This window comes from Megalopta genalis, chromosome 12, assembly GCF_051020955.1.
Source record: "Megalopta genalis isolate 19385.01 chromosome 12, iyMegGena1_principal, whole genome shotgun sequence".
NCBI classification, from domain to species: domain Eukaryota; kingdom Metazoa; phylum Arthropoda; class Insecta; order Hymenoptera; family Halictidae; genus Megalopta; species Megalopta genalis.
Genome location: NC_135024.1, coordinates 9,775,545 through 9,796,260, shown reverse-complemented (window position 1 = coordinate 9,796,260; position 20,716 = coordinate 9,775,545). Strand labels below are relative to the sequence as shown.

Below are 20,716 nucleotides of genomic sequence, written 5' to 3'. Positions count from 1 at the left end.
TGCGCGCGATCCGAGAAAAATCGTCAGGATACGCGGCAGTGTGCCGTCGAGGAGGCAAAAGAACAAGAAAAAAAAGCCACGAAAAACAAAACAGAAACGCGCGACAATGTCGTATTATGCGTGTCCCGCGAGACGAACGGTGCGCGCCCGCATTGTCAGCGCACCGCTAATTGAAGGTCGGATAAATCATTTTAGCGCGCATTAATTCGACATTTACATATTTCCAATGGATAGTCGCGGAGCACGGCGGAACAAGCAAGCCGGTGTCCAGTGTCCGCTGCTTGATATTCAAGAAAAGTACCGCCAATTTTCGGCGAACGTTTAAGCTCTGTGATAACGAACATCTGCGAACGTCTCCGTCATTGGCGAGATTAAGGGTTCTTTAATGAATTCGGGCCATTTAAGATGACGCCGTGCGAAACATAAAGATTCCAGTCTTCCGTCAAATTTCGACGTTTACGACGGTTCAAAGGTATAATCCCATTAATTTCGTAATACCGAATCGTTTTTTAGACAGTTCACACGCGGAAACTTCGAAAGCGCGATTCCGGGAAACGGCGGCGTCGAGTTTCGTTTGGCATTTCATTGGGCAAGGATGGTCTGTAAGCCGCCGAATGTTCAAAAATTATTTATTTCCATGTTTGCTAAACATACGATTTTTCTTTTATTTCAATAGCTGCTTACTTGAAATAGCTGAATAGTTCGATCGACTTAAGTTAACAATTTTTTTCATTACCAACGGTTCGAATACAGCAGAGATTTTATTCAAGTCTTTTGCTAGGCGATGATGTATCTCAATAATACAATCATTAGATAATGGAACGCCAGAATATTGTAATTAATGCTCGAACGGTGAATCGTTTTAATTTAACCGAGAATTATCAATTTTGTATTATTATTATCAATTATATATATTATTATAATAAAATTATAATATATTATAATATATTATTATAATATATTATTATAATAAAATTATATATATTATTATAATATATATTAATTATATATATTATTTTATTATATATCAATTATATATACATATATATATTACTATTATTATTATCAATTTTGTTCGACATATTTGTTAAGCTACTACTTGCACACACGTTAGTTTTTCTATAAACGTTAATGAAGCATGTGGAAATTATAATTAATTGTCAGAAACTAGATAGACGAATAACAATATTTATGCTATGGGTCTAATTGGACCCAAACTCCGTCGTCCGAGTGTCGAAGGAGTTTAATCATGACAATTATTTAATGATTCAAAATCTGATCCATATTTCACAGAATGTATGTAATAATTATAATTAGACGAGGGATCTTCGTGTAAAATGAAAATTGTTTAAATGAATCGTGAATCAGTCAGATAAAAATGTCTTTCTTTCTTTTTATGGTTGTAATAAGTTGAAAATAATGTAACAATATCTCTACACTCTTTTAATAATTTTTTTTGTATTTAACCTAGTTTTGTCGTAGATGCATGAAATAGGCAATCTAATTATAAATAAAATACGAATTCTTTTCTTTACAGACATTATTGTTCTGTTTCGACAGATTTACATTAAATGTATGTAGTATACAGTTAGGATAATGTAATGGAAATGTGATTAATATTAAAGTCATTTAAGCCATAATACTTGTGCAATAAATGTCTAGCTAATAATTTCAATTATTTCATGTCGTGTACTTTCTGTTAAATAGAAAATTTCGACAGTATATAACTGTCGAAACTGCTAATAAATGTGTATAAACGTAATATAAAACTATTAACAATAGTAAATATGTATTAACTATGACAAGAATATTTCTTTACTTACCTCTAGTGGCAGCACGTATAAGAATGCAGCATACTCCCTAAACAAAAAATATATTCCCATTATTAAAATTATATTACCAGATTCTCTGATAAATACAGAAATAAGGAAAGTTTGTATTTAATTATAATATATTAAATATATAATATAATATAATATAATAATAATACATATATATTATAATAATATATATATAATAATAATAATATATATATATATAATAATAATAATAATATAATATATAATATAATATAATATATTAATTATAATTTGATGACTAGATATAGAAGTCACATAGCATTATTTTTTAAATAAATTTAAAGTACATATTTGGATCGTTAATTTATTTGACAATAACACCGTGTTATTTTCACTAATATAGTAATATAGTAATATAGTAATATAAGATTTATAATCTGAATTTTAATAATATAATTATTATAATTGAATAGCGTATTTAACAAAAATACAGATATTATTTCCATCCACGAATGAAGTTTCCAATGCCACGAATCAACGAAACACGAGAAATTTCGTGAACAGCAACTAAACCAAGATGATTTAAGTCATCGAAGTTGGCTGTACAGTTTGAAATAATTTACCGCACGATCATGCTATTAGACCTTGTATCAGCGATCATGCCGCAAGAATACAACTGCTCTCTGTCGGAATATCTTCGTACCATGAATGCTCGAAGGTTCGCAATCTAGCGACGAATAAAAATTCCGAAAAAAAAACCTTGGTCCGAAAACGCGAAGCTCTGCGTGCCGTGTAACGTTTCTTTTGTTCTCGTTCGGTCTTTACGTAATAAATTTCGTCCTTTTCGTTGCGCGAAAAATTGCCCGGCACCCTGTACCCCAGATTTCTTTACGTCCCGCGGTGGGCTTCGGCGCGTTTAAAGAAATTGCATCCCTTTGAATTACACGCGATCTCGGATGCGACGTACGAAACACTTTAATGGGCGCATTAAGCGCAACACGCGAAACTAACGAAGTCCCTCGAGGTAAAAAATGCCGGACAACAATTCCTCGGCAATCAATACGTCGAACCGTTTATGGGTTCGTATTAAAGCTAACTGTGCATCCGCTAACAGAATGTATTTTGTCGGAACGGTTCAATTACATTTAGCCTTAAATCTTTCTGTTATCGACTCCGAATTAATGACACCGATGTTATCATCCTGGCCTTTAAGATCGCGTTTCGCGTAACCACGGTGCTACATTCAACTGTTACTATGTGAGCCGTTTATTTTGAAGGTGGCATAAGTCACTTTGTTTTTAAGTCGATGTATTTAAGGATTTGCGTTTTAACACGTTTAAAAATATGGACGCTAACTTTCGAGAAGATTTACTTGTATTTGTTATCTCAGGATACTGATAGTTTTCTCAGTATAAATAATTTCGTGTAAACATTAAAATATCACCACTTTTCATTACGGTAAAGAGATTTATGCCACTTTCAAAATAAACGGCTCATATATATGACACAATTATATATATACTATATATATATGCATATAATTACATATATATGTCCACAATTATTTTAACAGCCGAAAATGAGGGGTAGCTGAGGTCATTAGAAGTAACTTTTTCCTTTGCGAAAATGCAATCTGCGGCTTTGTTTACGAGTTATTAACGGAAAACACTGACCAATGAGAGGTGACGGCGCGAAGTTCGAGAGTCCGCAGCACGAGGCTTTGACAGACGATCGGGACGGACTCGAGTCGCGTTCGAAGTATTGAACAAATCACGAAGTGAGAACTTTCGGGATTTTTTTTTTACTACGTAACAGTGATATTTTTAAGAAAAACGCTGTTCACCTTTACTTTAGAACGTCTGAAGAATATTTACTAATTTTTCGGACCCGAAATAGTAAGTAATTTAACCGTGGCGGCCGTTTTAATTTTCTAGTGTGCATGACACCTTGTGTGTAACATATGAAATTTTTAAGCAAGGTGTACAGTGAAGATTAACAAAGTACGTAAATAATTCCGTGTCCGAACACAGTGCAACGAATGATTCGCAAAGCTAATTTAATAAATAATAACCGTGTTAAAGGACGAAAGGGATATATGTTTGTTAGAGAAATATGAAGAATATTATCAATAACTTTGATATATCTCAAAAATTGACATAACCTTGACATGACCTTCACATAACCTTGACATATCAAGGTTATATCAAGGTTATGTCAAGGTCATGTCAAGGTTATGTGAAGGTTATGTCAAGGTCAATAATTCCGTGTCCGAGCACAGTTCAACGAATGATTCGCAAAGCTAATTTAATAAATAATAATCGTGTTAAAGGACATACGGGATATGTTTGTTAGAGAAATATGAAGGTTAATATCAAGGTTATGTTCAAGGTCATGTTCAAGGTTATGTCAAGGTTATTGATAATATTCTTCATATTTCTCTACCAAACATATCGCTTACGTCCTTTAACACGATTATTATTTATTAAATTAGCTTTGCGACTCATTCGTTGAACTGTGGTTCGGACACGGAATTATTTAAATTAAAATATCATTTACGTACTTTGTTAATCTTCACTGTACACCTTGCTTAAAAATTTCATATGTTACACACAAGGTGTCATGCACACTAGAAAATTAAAACGGCCGTCACGATTAAATTACTTACTATTTCGGGTCCGAAAAATTAGTAAATATTCTTCAGACGTTCTAAAGTAAAGATGAACAGCGTTTTTCTTAAAAATATCTCTGTTACGTAGTAAAAAAAGAATCCGGAAAGTTCTCGCTTCGTGATTTGTTCAATACTTCGAACGCGGCTCGAGTCCGTCCCGACCATCTGTCGAAGCCTCGTGCTGCGGGCTCTCGAACTTCGCGCCGTCACCTCTCATTGGTCAGTGTTTTTCGTTAATAACTCGTAAACAAAGCCGCAGATTGCATTTTCGCAAAGGAAAAAGTTACTCCAAATGATCTCAGCTACCCGTAATTTTCGGCTGTATATGTATATTTTCAAAATGACCACGGACCTTGTATTATCTCCGGTTCGAGTTTACGACGCGAACTTGCACAAATTTGTCGAATGCAAATGCTTCGATACATCCATCTTGTATTTTATAAAATCGTAATTTTGTATTTAATTACGGCTATTGAACAATGTTATTTCTCAGCGTAATAGTTTAGGTGATTTAAGCATCTTGCGAGCCAATTAACGATAATTCTATTTTGATTAAATACACGATTAAATTGTAACTATTATATGTATAGGGTGGTTCGGTAGGAATTAACCGTTGATGGAAGGAATTTCAATTTCAATTTCAGTTGGTAAAGTTTAAATAAATAAAATATAGAAAATGTTGAACACGTAAGCAGAAAATTATTAATACAAAATTATACCATAAGTAAAATATTGTATTCACTGCAGCATAAAATTGTGTGAATTCTTTTCATTTTTGTTTACTGTGAGCTATAAGACTTCTCATGTTCTGCCATTTTAGAAAACAATATAAGATACTTCTACTTTTCTGTAACGAGCACGTTACGTTTTTCACATTATATCTTTTCTCTATTCCAAAATAAAGTGTTAATTAATTTCTGACTTGTACAATAATTTCACGTATTTCATGGTACACTTTACTTTCTTTACTGATTGAAAAATCTTCTACAAAATTCCGATACGTACAGTAAATTTTTACCAGTCTACTGTTATTAAAGATATTATTATAACTTAAATTTATATGATTTATCTTTATACTAAAAATAAGTTTTTCATTCTCCGTATAAAAATTTTCTAGAATTTTATATTACTTAAAAAACGTTTAATAAAAGTCCTTCCTACTGTAAATATAATTCTGAATTAAAATTTTTAATAGGTGTATTTCTTCTATTTTGGTAATAATAATGTTAGATTAAAATTTCATTGGTTACTTTGGTAAAAATAGTGTTAAATTAAAATTTTAAAACGTGACTTTTCTCTATCTAGATCGAAATATTATTGGATTAAAATTTCTAAATGTGTCTATTGACTACATTGATAGAAATAGCATTGTTTTTTTATATAATGTTATATGAAAATTTTTAAAAATATCTTTTGACTACTTCGGTACAAAATAGTGTTCGATTAAAATTTCAAAAGATGTGCTCCGACCGTTTTGATAAAAGGAGAATGTTCGATTACAATTTTCAACTCTTTAAAAGGTGTCTTTTAACTACATCGATGAGAATAATATTAAATAAAAATTTCAAATCCCGTCTGTCGATTGCTTCGGCGGGAAACGGTAGTCAATTAAAATTTCAAACGGCGACTTTCGCCCTCCCCTCGATGAAAATAGCGTTATTGTAGCAGGTCCCAGAAAAGTAGGATGAAGTTTCTCGATTAGCCCGGACCACCGTGCAGTGATCAATGGGTTTCCACTTGTCGGCGTGATTCGTTCGATCGATTAGGGGAGTCTCGGGCAACGGTGGGATGGATCTTTGGGAGAGAAGTCGCTTTCACCTGTGGCATGGGGCCACGGGGCACGCGTAAATGCAACGGCTCGCCCCATAAAAAATTTAACGAAGGTTTCGGCCGCCCGGCAGAAACAACCGGAATACGCTCGCGTATTCCGCCAGGAGCGAGGACAACGGGACGAAACGAGAATAAAGAATACGCCTAAAAAAAAGAAAAAGGAAACCCTGAAAAAAGCGATTGGCAGTGGGTGGGGGGATGGGGAAAATTAGCAGCAGCACGTTTCAAGCTGCGCAATAATTCCCGAGGCGCGTGTTACTCGTGGGGTACGATGTTTTCGTTTTAAAAATTTATGGGCGCAACGACTCGTGCAACGGTCGCCGCGAGGTGAATTTGCACGAATAAAAGGGAAAAAGGAAGAGGAGCACTGCCTCTGGAGAAGCGGGTATGCGCCGTTCACGGCAGCACCGGACCAAAGGGAACAAGCGATCCTACCAGCTCAAAGATTTTAAGTACACACAGCATCTTAAACCCTCTGCCTGCTACTGCAATTTTCGTGGTCGGCCTCGAAATATATTTTGTATCCTCTTACACTTCGTAATTCTTGTTTACTTTAACCCTAGAAAGATAACCATATGACAACGTACGTAAAAGATAACCATACGCTTCAGAGGCGCATGCTTTTCTAAGGCGTCAATTTTATACTAACAATGGATATTTATTTAAGTTAATCTAGTCATTTTAAAGGTTTGGCATTATTGTAAAAATAAAATGCATTTATATTATATTTTTTTATATTTTAAGTAATTTTAAACTTAAATCACTAGACCTCTATGAAAAATTAACAAAAATCAACAGTCTTCGCAGGCGCCTCTGCGACGTAGGTTATCTTTCTCGGGTTAAGTTTGTTCCGAGGGATCGTGCGTTCACTGCCAAAAGAATACAAATGCAAAAGTGTTAGCCCAAGAGTACAGGACATTGTTCGAGTAATTGTCCATTTAAATGATTATTTAAATAAAAATTTATCTGTACTGTGACAGTGTGAGTAGAAGGCAAAAATCATTACTTATCTAAATAAATTGCAAATAGAAATTTAAATTATAATAAAATTTAAATAGAATATTTAATTATAATAGATTTTAAACGATTTAGCTGTGGACGAGGAAATGGCAATTTTACATCGTACAACAAAAATATTTCTCCTACGATACTGGTTAGAATGCTTGTGAAACATATTCATAAATATCGCACATTTTAGAATAATTCTAGAACAACTTGCCGAAAGAAACTGCATCCAGTGTGATCGATAAAAAAACGTATACAAAATTGATCTTAAAAATAGGTCGACGCAGCTAAGTGGTGAAATAGAAATTTAAGTTACAGTGGACATTAAATAAAATCGTTGATCGTAACAGATTTTTAAATAGAAATTTAATTACAATAAATTTGAAACAGAATATCTTATTACAACAGATTTTTAAATAGAAATTTTAAACCTTGATATTTCTCGTATCTCTACATTCACTTTAATTTCTAGCTTTTGAAGGCGGAAGGTGCAGATTTTGTTTCGATGTAAAAAAACAAACAAATAATCTTCATCATTAGTAGATCACCGGAGAAATCTGCATCACGATTCCAACTTTTTGTTACGCGTGAAAGGGCTAATTACTGTTTCGATTCTTCTGCAATCGACAGTTGGCAAGAAGATTCGATATGCTCGTTCCATTAGCGTAAAAATGAGCTTCGAAAAGGTATCGAAGGAAGCAAAAATCAGACTCGACGAACGTTCGGCGCTGCAAAGCTATCGGCGATGTTCTTTCGTGAATCGAAACCCCGCCTTGCTCGCAGCGCCGTAAATCTCCAGCGACGCGTTCGAATTTTTTCGGAATTCCTCGCGATACAAATGATATACACGGAACGTTAAGAGCCATAATTTGATCGGCGTCGTCGATAAAGTTCATAAAAAAGCTAATTGTAGGAGCCAGCGAAGTGTTAAGGCCTGGCCGTTTCTTCTTTTTCGCAATTAGACGTTACAATTACGTGCCCGAGTAAAATGCGACGAAAGGATGAGCATTACAGGAAAATGAACGACGCGTACAAACCATCCGCTCCCGGACGAGCGAGAAAAATGTTTCCGCAGATGCGGCTTAACGCGCCTCGGTGTCGCGGAAATGGCGATCACCGGTGATCCACTGAATTCGCTCGCTTTGAGAAGACCCGACGCAATTATCTTCGGCGACGCTGATCGCACCGAAACAATTTATTGGCACGCATTGACCTAAGTACAACCCCTGACAAAAGGTATTCGAAGCGGCTTTTGCAACGCGATTCCTTTTTGGAACTGGTCTAAGTTTCGTGAACTTTTGTTTGAATATTAATGGAACTAGTTTACTCTGTAGTTATTGAAACAATAAATTATAAGAACAATACAATTAATTATACATACAAATATTCGTTGAACAGCGTTGTGTGCAGTTTGTATGTTTAAACTAACCCGAAATGTTTTGTTTAATTTTTAATATTACATTAATTATAATATTATATTATATTAATTAATTTAATATTATATTAATTTATTTGTAATATTTGAGTCATTAAATGAGTGCTAGAAGTTTGGAATAAATTTTAACCGTTTACAGTCCAAATTTTTCATACGTGTGCAAAAAGTTTTGTGTAACACGAAATCAGGAGAGATGCCAATCTTTGCATATGAATTAATAAATTTATAGAGATTGAATTTTCTCTGATGTGAGAAGTAAAAATTGAAAATTACGATGCCTATAATATTCTCGATTATGAAGAAGAAACAACAGACCGAGATACTTCTGATGTTGCTAAAAATTAGATTTGAATAAAAGATATAATAAATCGGTATGTGACGTCAAAGTTACACCGAGACGTAGAGTTAATGTAGAAACTAAATAAGAATTTTCAAAACTAATTTGAAACTAATATGGAATTGGTATTTGGGTAACAACTGTGCAGAATAAAAGGTTCTTGATAACTGTTTTATTTAAAACTATTATTGTTTAGGTTATCATTTAGACAATCATTTCAATTATAGAACGATTCTCTGGACTTACCGGTGATACCAGAAAATTTTTATTTTGTTTGTAAACGTGAAAGTAAATACTAAATATTATATAACACATAATATAGATATTACATAAAAAGATTGTAATATATTTAATGTATATAACATATAATAATAATAATAATAATTATATATATAAAATATATATAAAAAATATATATATATAATATATATATATATATATATATATATATATATATATATATATATATATATATTTCATTACGTTCAAAAATAAGAAATAATATTTTAATTATTATGATTCTATTTTAAATCGCTCGCAACCCCGCAATGTGACTTATGTCAAAAAATAGAAGGGTGTCGTTCCAGAGTTAAAACCGTTTCGAACTCTGTGTTAGGAAGTAACAATGAATTATGTACCGATATGCTAACAATAGATATAAATAGAAAAGTAAAACCTGGTCGTTCCACTAAAATTCCACAAAAAACTATGAACAATCTAGATTCTGATGTAACATCGATTACAATACGTAAACGAACAAGTAAACTTATTCGATGATTTCTCTCAGAACCGCCTACAAACTGTGAACAATCGAAAGAAGAAAACACGAAAACATAATGAACGTCCCGCGGGAAACCGGTCGAAGCCGTCAATCATCCCTACAAGTTTCCCTTCGCATTGTAAACACGCCAAAAAGGTGAACGCTCTACTGACATTTGCCGTTCCCGTTTCCCTGATCCGCCCCGGCATTAACAAGGCGAATACGTGAACATTTCGCGGATCGCAATTATGTCGAAGGTCTCGATCGAGCGGAGCGGCGCGTAGGATCTGCGAGGAGGAGCCACGGAACGAAGGGCTCCGGCTATATGAGATCCGGCGAGATGAAATATCAATGCCTCGAAAGTCCAAGGGAACGGTTTTTTGGTGGGGCGCGGGTAATTACGGTGAAAATAACGACGGTCACGTGACACCAAGGCGGTGCAAGCCGAGCGTAGACACGAAAATAATGACGACCAGGATAATGATGATGAACGCACGGAAAGAGAAAGGTTGTGGAGCAAGCAAAAGCGAGGCCAAAGCCCCGGCCGCCGAGTTTCAAAGTCAACCAAATCGAAAGGAAAGTGCGAGAAGCAATAGAAGGGGTCACTCGCGCGAGAGTGGGGCGATCTGGCGGGAGAAAGGGTTGCCGGAGGGAGGGGAAAGAACGCGGGGGGCCCTAGAAGGACGCGAGCGGTCGGCCAATAGCGTTCCAGCGAGGCTCGAGCGGGCGTGGCCGAGATCTTGGGCCCGATCCCCTCCCGGCCGGCTCCGACCAATCGCGGCGCGACCGGCGACGGGCCCGGTCCAGCGCGGACCCAATTGCGCGCCTTCTTCTCGAACGAAGAATTACAATAGTTTACTGGCTCCGTCGAAATAAAACCACCATTCTGTCTGGCGATCGCTCGCTAAAACCCTTTCGTTGTCCAGTATTGCCAGGCAGTCGATCAGAGACGATCGACTTGCTCGTTTTTCCTGACTGCTCTGCTCACGGCCGGAGCAGCGCGTCAGGCAGATGCGAAGCGCATCCATCCATTCGGCCATCTTTAGTTTAAACGGCGTTTCGCTCTACCAGAACGTGTTATTTCCAACCGAGACGTTTGCAAACATTGTAGCTACGTTTCACTGAACTCGAATAAGGTTCGCGAACACTTGACGCTTTGGTCGCTTCACGATAGTCATGATTAGACCGCGGATTTATGGTTAAATCGAGTAGTCGAAATATGAAATTTGAAGATGTGAGAAGAATTTCATAACATCGTTACACTATTTGTAGCTAATCAAAAATAATTAAAAGGAACAAGTTAATTTTATTTAATTCCTGGTTCTTACAATTTTTATTTCGCATGCGTTGCATGCTGCTGCGTTTTCGTTGCCGCGCATCAAGAAATGGAATTTATTATCATGTTGTTAACGATGTTTATGCCTATTTTGTTATTCTGTGCAGGAATTGCAGAAACTGAAGCTGAATTTGCTAGCGATTTTACGGCTACCGTTGATGTCTTCTTTTCTAAAATTTATTTTAGCGAATCGTTACGGTTATATTCGATGATGGTTCTTTCCGATTCATTTATTTAGATGCTTCGGTTGTTAGTGCGAACATTAAGAAATCACGATTTTATTATCGTTTACAAATAGGTTCTGGAAACATTTTCGTAAGATCTTGTGAAAGTCTCGATTTGCAAGTAGAATAGAAATACCTGTTTGTTTGTTTAAGGTGGTCCGTCAGATATAATTAGAAACTCTAAACGAAACCGCTAATTATGTTCGAAACAATCATTTCGTATTTAAAATCAACTACCTTAAATTTCTATAAGAAGAATCCATTACAGTTTAAATTCATAATAAAAATCTATTATTTATCCGTTCATACAGATGTATAATAATTCGCTTGATTCACTGATATGTGTAAACGACATTCTTTTTAATAATAAATTCCTCGTAGAGGCAAGCCTTTAAAAGCAAAACTTTATTTCCATTGTCACATACGTTATTTGCCAACTTATAAAAAATAGAAATCGAAGTACTTTGACATGCTATCAAATTCAAAAGAGAATACTAAAGCTATCAATCCCTGAGTGTGACTAACATGTATTGCTTTATAAGAATGACAAGCGTGAATTCATTTAGACTTTTCGCCATTTTTATTGGAATGTAAGCTTGAATAAAGGAATTTATTCAATCATTTCTCAACCAGGTTGCTGTCGCGATCTCTGTGAAAAGTGTATGCCTGAAATGAGTCGATAAAAGTAAACGATGACGAGTATACTACATATGAGCTGTTTATTTTGAAAGTGGCATAAGTCACTTTGTTTTTAAGTCGATATATTTAAGGGTTTGCGTTTTAACACGTTTAAAAATATGGATGCTAACTTTCGAGAAGATTTACTTGTATTTGTTATCTCAGGATACTGATAGTTTTCTCAGTATAAATAATTTCGTATAAACATTAAAAAATCACCACTTTTCATTACGGTAAAGTGACTTATGCCACTTTGAAAATAAAGGGCTCATATCCTAGATGCTATGTATACAGTTCTTTCATAATAATTATCTATATTTTTGTATTTGTTCATTTTATTTCATCTCAGCCTTCAAAAATTCAAAACATCTTTTACGAATACATTTTAGATTTCACTAAAATTACAACTTGACCCTCTCAGTGCCGATCAAAAGAGTCATTTATACCTGAGCGAAATAGCTGTCTGATGTAGTTGGTTCAAGTTTCGGAAAGAAGATACAAAAATGTTGTAAAACCTGATAAATTTGAAAATTCAAAGAGGAAGAAGAAATAAGAAGTGAAACTATTATTTATTAAAAATATTGTGGAAATAGAAAATCAAAGAGCTGGAAGAAATAAGAAATGGAACTGTTATTTATGAAGAATATTAAGAAAATAGAAAACCAAAGACGAAGAAGAAACAAGAAACAAGACTGTTATTTATTAAAAATATTGAGGAAATATTAGAAAATCAAAGAGGAGGAAGAAACAAGAAATGAAACTGTTATTTATCAAAAATGTGAAGAAAATATTCTCTCAAGTGTAGCCAACAACGATGTATCGTTGTTCGGCACTGAAAGGGTTAAACAGCAAATTGTTACACATGACGAATACGCTTGTCGTAACACGAAATGTTGTCATTTCTTCGTGACGAGTATACTCGCCAAAAACAGCTGATTGGTTAAGAAAGACTCTCTCCATATATAATTCCAACAATTTCAAAAGAAAATGATTCTAAACGTCTAGAATCTATAGTCGACCAATCGCAAACACGATTCTCGATTTCAAGGGCATCTGTCAACGAAGAATGGGAAACGAAAACGAAACGGCCCGATTATTTAAAATGTAATAAACCGGGACTTATTAAGAGCCGTTTAAAGCTGTAACAGTAGCAGGTATAAATTACGATCAATTAGCGGCCGGCAGATAAGAAGATTCCGGTTCGAATCGGCGCAGAAGAAGCGACCCTCCTTTTCAAGCAGAAAATGAGTCAACCGGAGATGAGTCTCACGGATCGAGAATGCACGAACTCGGCCAAAAACTCGAGACGCCTTTCGTGGAATAAAAAGAAATCGGTCGGGGGACTTTCGTTTCTTTTCGTACGTATCAGCGATTTCTGGGCGGGAAGAAAAATGCGGCGTCTCGCCTGGTGATCGGGCCCCGCCGACCCTCTCGGGGTCTTGCCGTCTAAAAAGGCCCTAATTTTCCTGGAGAGAGGGGACTCGTCGCACAATGCGGCCGTCGATGGACGAAATTCAAAAGAAATCGCTGCTCCCTATCTATAAATAATCATATCTGAATAATCGTATTTAGCAACACGATGTTCAAAAAATAATCGTCGCTATCACTGCGCGTAATTATTAAAATGCATCCGAAATAGTGTTTGCCCGATGTTACAATAAAATTGATTTTTTTCTTTAACAATTTCAAAAAGTTGTATGTAACTATATCGTAGAGAATCCCTTATCCGAACATTTATTTCTACAATATTCTGGTATCCAAATCAGAATAATATTCTGGTTCCACTATCTAATCATTGTATTATCTAGTACAAAACTTGAATGCAATTTTAAGAGACTAAATAGAATGTTTTGGTATTAGAATATTACAAAAATAAACCTTTGGATAAGAGAGTCTCTAATGATCGTATTAAATACATCATATGCTCTTATAAAATGTGATGGAGATGTCATCAAAGGGAAGCTATAAATTCTCGAAACATGCTATGCGATTACAATTTTCAATAATTATATTCGCAAAATGAATTCGATGTTCTTTGCCGGAAATACAAAATCGTGGATGTCACACATGTGTGACGCTGGTTGCGAACGCGTTAATTTCAAGCGCGTTCTTCGAGCGAATATTAGCAAGATAAAATAGTAAGGGAGAGCAGTCATAAAATAGGACACTTCAGTTCAGGACGAGATAACAAAAGACTAAACGACCTTTATAAAGATACAGAACACACGAATGTCGCGTGAAATCATGTGACACTCGAGGAGCGTGAGCCTGATGATTTCTGTTATTTTAAATCTGTTATTAACAGATCAGTATCACGTCACGCTGGTTCATATGTCGTCACGCGAGGACGGATTTCATTGCTACGATTTGACGTGATTTCACATGATCTCGCGTGACGCGACATTAGTATGTTTCTACTTCAATTCTACATAGTTTGAAACATTCGAAAGATCAGTTCTTTCAACATAATAATGCACAGCATCGATGAGTTTCTCTGAAGTTTATTCGATTTTTAATTCTTCCGTTCTGTCACAATCATCAATTGGTTGTATTGAATAGAACAGTGCAACAACTGTGATTAAATCATACATTGTTACGTGTCCATTGCAATTCAAATAATTAAGAAAAGAAATAAATGCATGCACAGATACATAAGTGTATGTCATTTAACTCTTTCACCTTAATGTTTTAAATGACGAAAGTTCGTGGATCAAATTTAAAGAATTTAATATAAAATTAATTTAAAGAATTTAAACATACTGTTGCACCGTGTTCAACTTGATGTAACAATCAAAGAAAGATATTGAACTTTGTCCAAAAAAAAATGAGCTTTTGAAAGCACTTAGTGACGGTTCGGGAACGTCATTCTCCCTCCTTCCAGACCACCCTCTTCACACCCCACCGGGCCCCCCCTTATTCATCGTTTTACATTATGCACTTTACGCGGGCTCGTACACCTGTGCACTGTGGGCTCCTCGAAAACGCACAATGCCACTTGTCCCGGCGCGCAACCCTCGCGTGGGGTTCACGGACGACAATAGGGGTTATGCGGGATTCCTTTGGCCTAAACCCTCTGTCACTGATTTCTAACGAAGGGGAGGACGGTGCCACCGGACGGGCTACGAAATTCCTGAATACAAGACCCGGCCTTGATTCCCCTCGCATCGGAGAAGTAATAAAGATGATGCGTGTCCGATCGAGATGCGAGCCTCGATAGCTTTGTTAATCGCTGGATGCGTGGCATTGTAGCGCTTCGCCGCGACTGGAAACATAAAACCATGCATTACCGGTAATCAAGAATGGAATTTACCGTGTTCTCCAGTATCCGGGTAACCTAATGTCTGAACGCACTATTATACGTGCCTCGCGTTTCGCCTTTCTTGTTATCCTTCGCGTACAGGCTCTGGAGCTTGTCGCTTTCGCGTCCATTATTTAAGTAAACGGAACTGCGAACGGGAATGGTTCGGCTTACGTTGTCCAAGAAAGACGAATTTTTATTGTTCTCGCAAATTATTTACAGGTCACAGGAATTAATGTGGACTGCGTATACGTATATATATCGCAGTTTATTTGGTGAAATTAAATAATTAATGGAGATAATGACATTGAATAATTTATTATTGAAGATTAGTATCAATTAATGGAGATAATGAAATTGAATAATTAATGAAAGTGATGAAATTAAATAATTAATAGAAATAATGCAATTAAATAATTAATGAAAATAACAATTACACAGTTAAGCGATTTACTGGACGACTAATGAATGGAATATCACATGAAGTGTGCTATATTGTACATATATGTATAATTGTGTCAGTGATTAGAAAATGGTGTAAATTATATATATTTCGTTCCGAGATATTTAGACTTTTGCATTCAAGCGTATTAAAAAATATTTTTCCATTACACGACAAAATATCTCATAAATGGTATGAATTCCCAACGTCAAATTTATATACCATTATAACATTTATTTCATAAGAAGCATAATTATAATATATGTACAGTGTTCATATTTATTACAATACTCGTCATACGTGTATCATGAACTAAAATAGTCACATGACATTTTTAAAACATGATCATGTTTTGCATATCAATGAGCACGTTTTATGCATTTACGATAAAATTGAGTAGTCGCAATTTAAAATAGCAGAAAGATTGAAGGAAGTTAAAAACGTCAATGTATTGTTCTCAATCTAATAAAATTATTATCGACAAAAAGAACTTCCTGTCTCTTGCGATTGACGCAAATGATTTTTATTTCGCACGAAAATTCGCAGTCTAGTTATCATTGTTCAATTACCACCACCAATTTTATTTCATTTTTTTATTTTTTTTGTTAAATAGTTCAAAATCTTACACAATTTTGTTCTATTTAAGTAGATGCATATAAATGCAATAATTTGAGTACAATATGCATACAAATGCAGTAATTTTGTTAAATGCATACAAATGCGATAATTTGGTTAAATGCATACAAATTCGATAATTTGGTTAAATGCATACAAATGCAGTAATTTGATAGCAATAATTCTAATAATGATTTCCATAATTTCTATAAATAAACATATTTCATTATATGTATACACAATAAGTACATAAAAGTAAATAATGTTTCTTTTTTTTAATATACACGTAATAATTACATATTTTTAATAAAACAGAGATGTTCGTACGTTCTTTTGGTTACGCTGAAATTATATTTCCGTTCGTGTACGTGTATCCGGTATGCACAAGCGTACGGATGATTTGAATAGAAAATAAAGACCGGTTTTCTGATTTATAACTCGGGGAAACTAATTACGCTTCATTTTATTACAACCACGCAAAACCTTTGTGACGTTATATTATCGCTTAACCGCGTTTCCCTGCACCTGCGCTGGCCCGAACAGGTATAAACGGATATGAATGAAAGTGCATGTTATTCAAAGAAGCTGGAATCCTTGCTGTTTATTTGCTACTCGCGAGCATCGCGTCGATTAAATCAACAGCGAATCGACAAACATGGTTCTGTCGTAAAGAACAAATTCCGAGTAAAAGTGCGCGGTAATAATCGACTTTTTGATTAGTATTTTTGTGTCGCTTTGATTACTTCGTTCGATTATTATTGGCGAAAGCGTAAGCTTCGTACACCGTTCGCGTGAATTTTACCTAAAAACGAAGATTCCTTTTAATCGTATTTTCCGTTATCGAAATCGACAAAGTAACCTTTTATAAACAATTCACATTTTGGTAGCGTCACAGATTGGAGCTGTTAATTTATTACATGTCAAGTTCGATCTCATTTGTTTCGCAACATATGGATGCTGAATGTGGACTCGATTTTTCATTGCTAACTGTATCGTGGAATTATATATATTCGATGACATTGCATCGAAAGAACCGATTGCATGAAACAATTTATCATCGGTTATTACATCGGTTACTGCATCGTCGGATGCTCGCATATTTTCTTTATTTATTTTAACCTTGAAAAAATTTGTTTTTATTTCCATTATTTTTTTGGATTCGTTGAATGCACTAAATCAAACCACATTGCAACATAAACAATGTGCTTATATGCTTCACTATAATATATGTAGGCTTTTAATTCAATAAAAGCCAATATGTATGTACTTTTAATACAATAAAAGTCAATATGTGCTTTTAATACAATAAAAGTCAACATGTGCTTTTAATACAATAAAAGTCAACATGTGCTTTTAATACAATAAAAGTCAACATGTGCTTTTAATACAATAAAAGTCAACATGTGCTTTTAATACAATAAAAGTCAACATGTGCTTTTAATACAATAAAAGTCAACATGTGCTTTTAATACAATAAAAGTCAACATGTGCTTTTAATTCAATTGGATCAAGTAGATTCCATGACTAAAAATAAGACGAAAATCGAGAATAACGAAATCGCGTGGGAGACCTCGCGCGTTTTCAAGGAAATTGAATTAAAATATCAATCGAGTACACGCGTACGTAATTAATAACCGATCATTATAGACCGCTAATACGATCGTTTACATAAACGACAAAATGCTAGAGCTATCAAAATATGATTGCTATCAAGATGCGATTAAAGAATATATTAAACACAGACTACTAAAATAATCAGTGTATTTTTCATTGAAGTTAGTTTATTATTTTCTGACATTTAAATTTGATTTTTTGAGCCCAACCTGACCCAACTTGTCCCACGAATTATGAAGTATACAGAAGTATACAGGTGGGGTCATTGAACTCTCTCATCTTCATTTTTCAAATGCCAAAACGTAGTAAGTCGAATACAGAACAATTGCAACATTTAAGGAATTTAAATAATGTAATTGAAGAAAGAAAAAATTTTCTAATTTACAGATATAACTTTCTTTAATTACTTCATCAAGTTGAACACAACGCAGCAGTATTTTGAAATTCTTCAAATGTACAATTGTTCCGTATTTGATCCACTTATTTTCGTCAAAAATGCACAATGTTCGCAGTCCGCGCATAAGATCCTAGTCGAATATTAGTCGAATCCTTCGTCAAACGAAACGATCCCTCGACCATGACAAGATATCGTCGAAGTATTGGATTACTTCGACGAAAGAACCCGTCAGAATTCCTAACCAGAACGACATCCCCGACTCGAGGTTTCCGTTTTCTTGTTCCAGTTTACATGCCCCCCCCCCTCCCGTCTTTTTATTTTCTCTCCCCGTCGTTCGCGTGTTCTCCCCGTTTTTTCTCTTCTCTTTGCGTTTTCGATGAAACGAACTGCGCCGTGTAATGAACGAACCGTAACAGGAGAAACAAGATTTTCTTTGCGCAATTACGTGTGTCGCGCGGTAATTTTTATCCCGTCGACAATTCCGTGTATTATTCCGCGACGATTTTTTCTTATCTCTTAATTAAGAACTAAGCCGTCGTCGACGACGAACGAAGAACGTTCGATCGACGGACGAAGAACGGATGCATTTTTGTGATTCCTAGTATAGATCGACGGGTGAACCGAGATCGCTGCCTTTAAACCGACGTTATTGTGATGTAAGTCACGTGCTCGCATTAATTTTCCTTTTGCAGAAACGGCGCCACGCACGCACGTTTATAGAATAATTGAATTTGATCGTAAACCATGCAATCTCTATTAACATATGAATACTGATGCGGCATTTTTCTTCCGATCCGACGCCATTTCGATGCAAATTCGCGGACAGTGATTCAACAGCTTCGTCGACGGTTTAGTCCCAATATACATGCATACGTTTATTCTCTGGTCTTCCAGGAATGTTCGTCAGCGTGCGCTTTAAAAAGAAATCGATTGTTCTTTTTAATTTTCTTGAAGTTTTAAGAGCGTGGAATGTTCTGTAAAGCGATATTCCGAAATTTGAACATTTAGCGACCGAAGCTAAAGTTGAAAAAATTTGACTTTATCGGAGAGGAATGTTAGTTTGAAACTTCTTTCATGAAACTTCTCTCGAAACTACATTTGTCAACCTGATCATCACGAAATCTCTGGAATCATACGTTCGATTTACTTCGAATTTTATGGAGATATTCTGCATAAATTAAGTATACTACAATGTAGCATACGATCTTTTTGATGTATCAATTTTTTGTCAGATTTTTTACCTAAGAATTTAAAGTTGACTGTTTGAGATAAAAGCAGCCGTTTTTTTTCCTTCAAACTGAGGCTATTTCTAAAGTTATTAAAATTTTCGTAAACCCGTACGCTACATTTTATAGATAATAGTTTCTAAAATTTACGAATTATTGGAATATCAAGCTATAGATGAATTAAATTTGTCTTTTATACATTTTTTAATGTTTATATTTTATTATGGCGAAGATATATTTGACGTGCTTCCTTTATTGTGAGATTCCTCAGCTAACCAACTCGATCCAATTCGGTGAAACAATACGCCGATCAGAGAAGACAAAATATATCGTCGCATGCCTTCGCGATTAAATCATATCAGGTGATAAATAAGCACCTGTTTGCCAGATTGATTCTCGTATTCGACCTGTCTGTTGCAATGCACCATGAATCAGTAACATTTTTTTAATCCAGACGTCTGATTCGAGATAAGCTGTTAACTCACTATGGCAAACCGTTTCCAATTAGGAACTTGATTTCAAATGTTCCATGGTTTAACCTTCAATGGACGGACCTCGTGGAGGCCGAAACTGGGTCATTTCTGACCAATGTCAAAATCAAACCTACACAGATTCCAAAGTGTACTTTTATTCCTCGAATGACCCACGTTTGTTCTGCGAAAGTCATGTTTTGATTTAATTCTGTCATCTTGTTCATTGATATTACCCGATAATGGTTAATCAAGTTCCGTTCAATTGTATTTATATATCCAATTGATTTCTCAAATAATCCTAACAGGTTATACGTTTTAATCTAATTATATTATTCTGTTGTTTTTTTTTATATTAATAAAATACCATTCAAGTTGCAATCGCATATCCAATTGATTTCTCAAATAATCCTAACAGGTTGTATGTTCTGATTTAATTATATTAACCTGTTGGTTTATATTAATAAACTGCCGCTCAGTTGTAACTGCATATCCAAATGATTTCTCAAGTAACCCTAACAGGTTATACGTCCCGATTTACTTATATTATCCAGTTCGTTTATATTAATAAAGTGTCGCTCG

The 20,716-nt window shown here is 35.0% G+C and overlaps 1 protein-coding gene across 3 annotated transcripts in view; it reads right to left on the bottom strand.

Moving 5' to 3' along the window:
- Window positions 1–20,716, bottom strand: part of LOC117219088 (uncharacterized) — a 327,339-nt gene that overhangs the window by 66,863 nt on the left and 239,760 nt on the right. For all 3 annotated transcript variants that reach the window (XR_013034608.1, XR_013034609.1, XR_013034612.1), the window contains one exon: window positions 1,824–1,860. The gene's annotated coding sequence lies outside the window, so the exon portion shown is untranslated. The remainder of the gene's footprint in view (window positions 1–1,823; window positions 1,861–20,716) is intronic.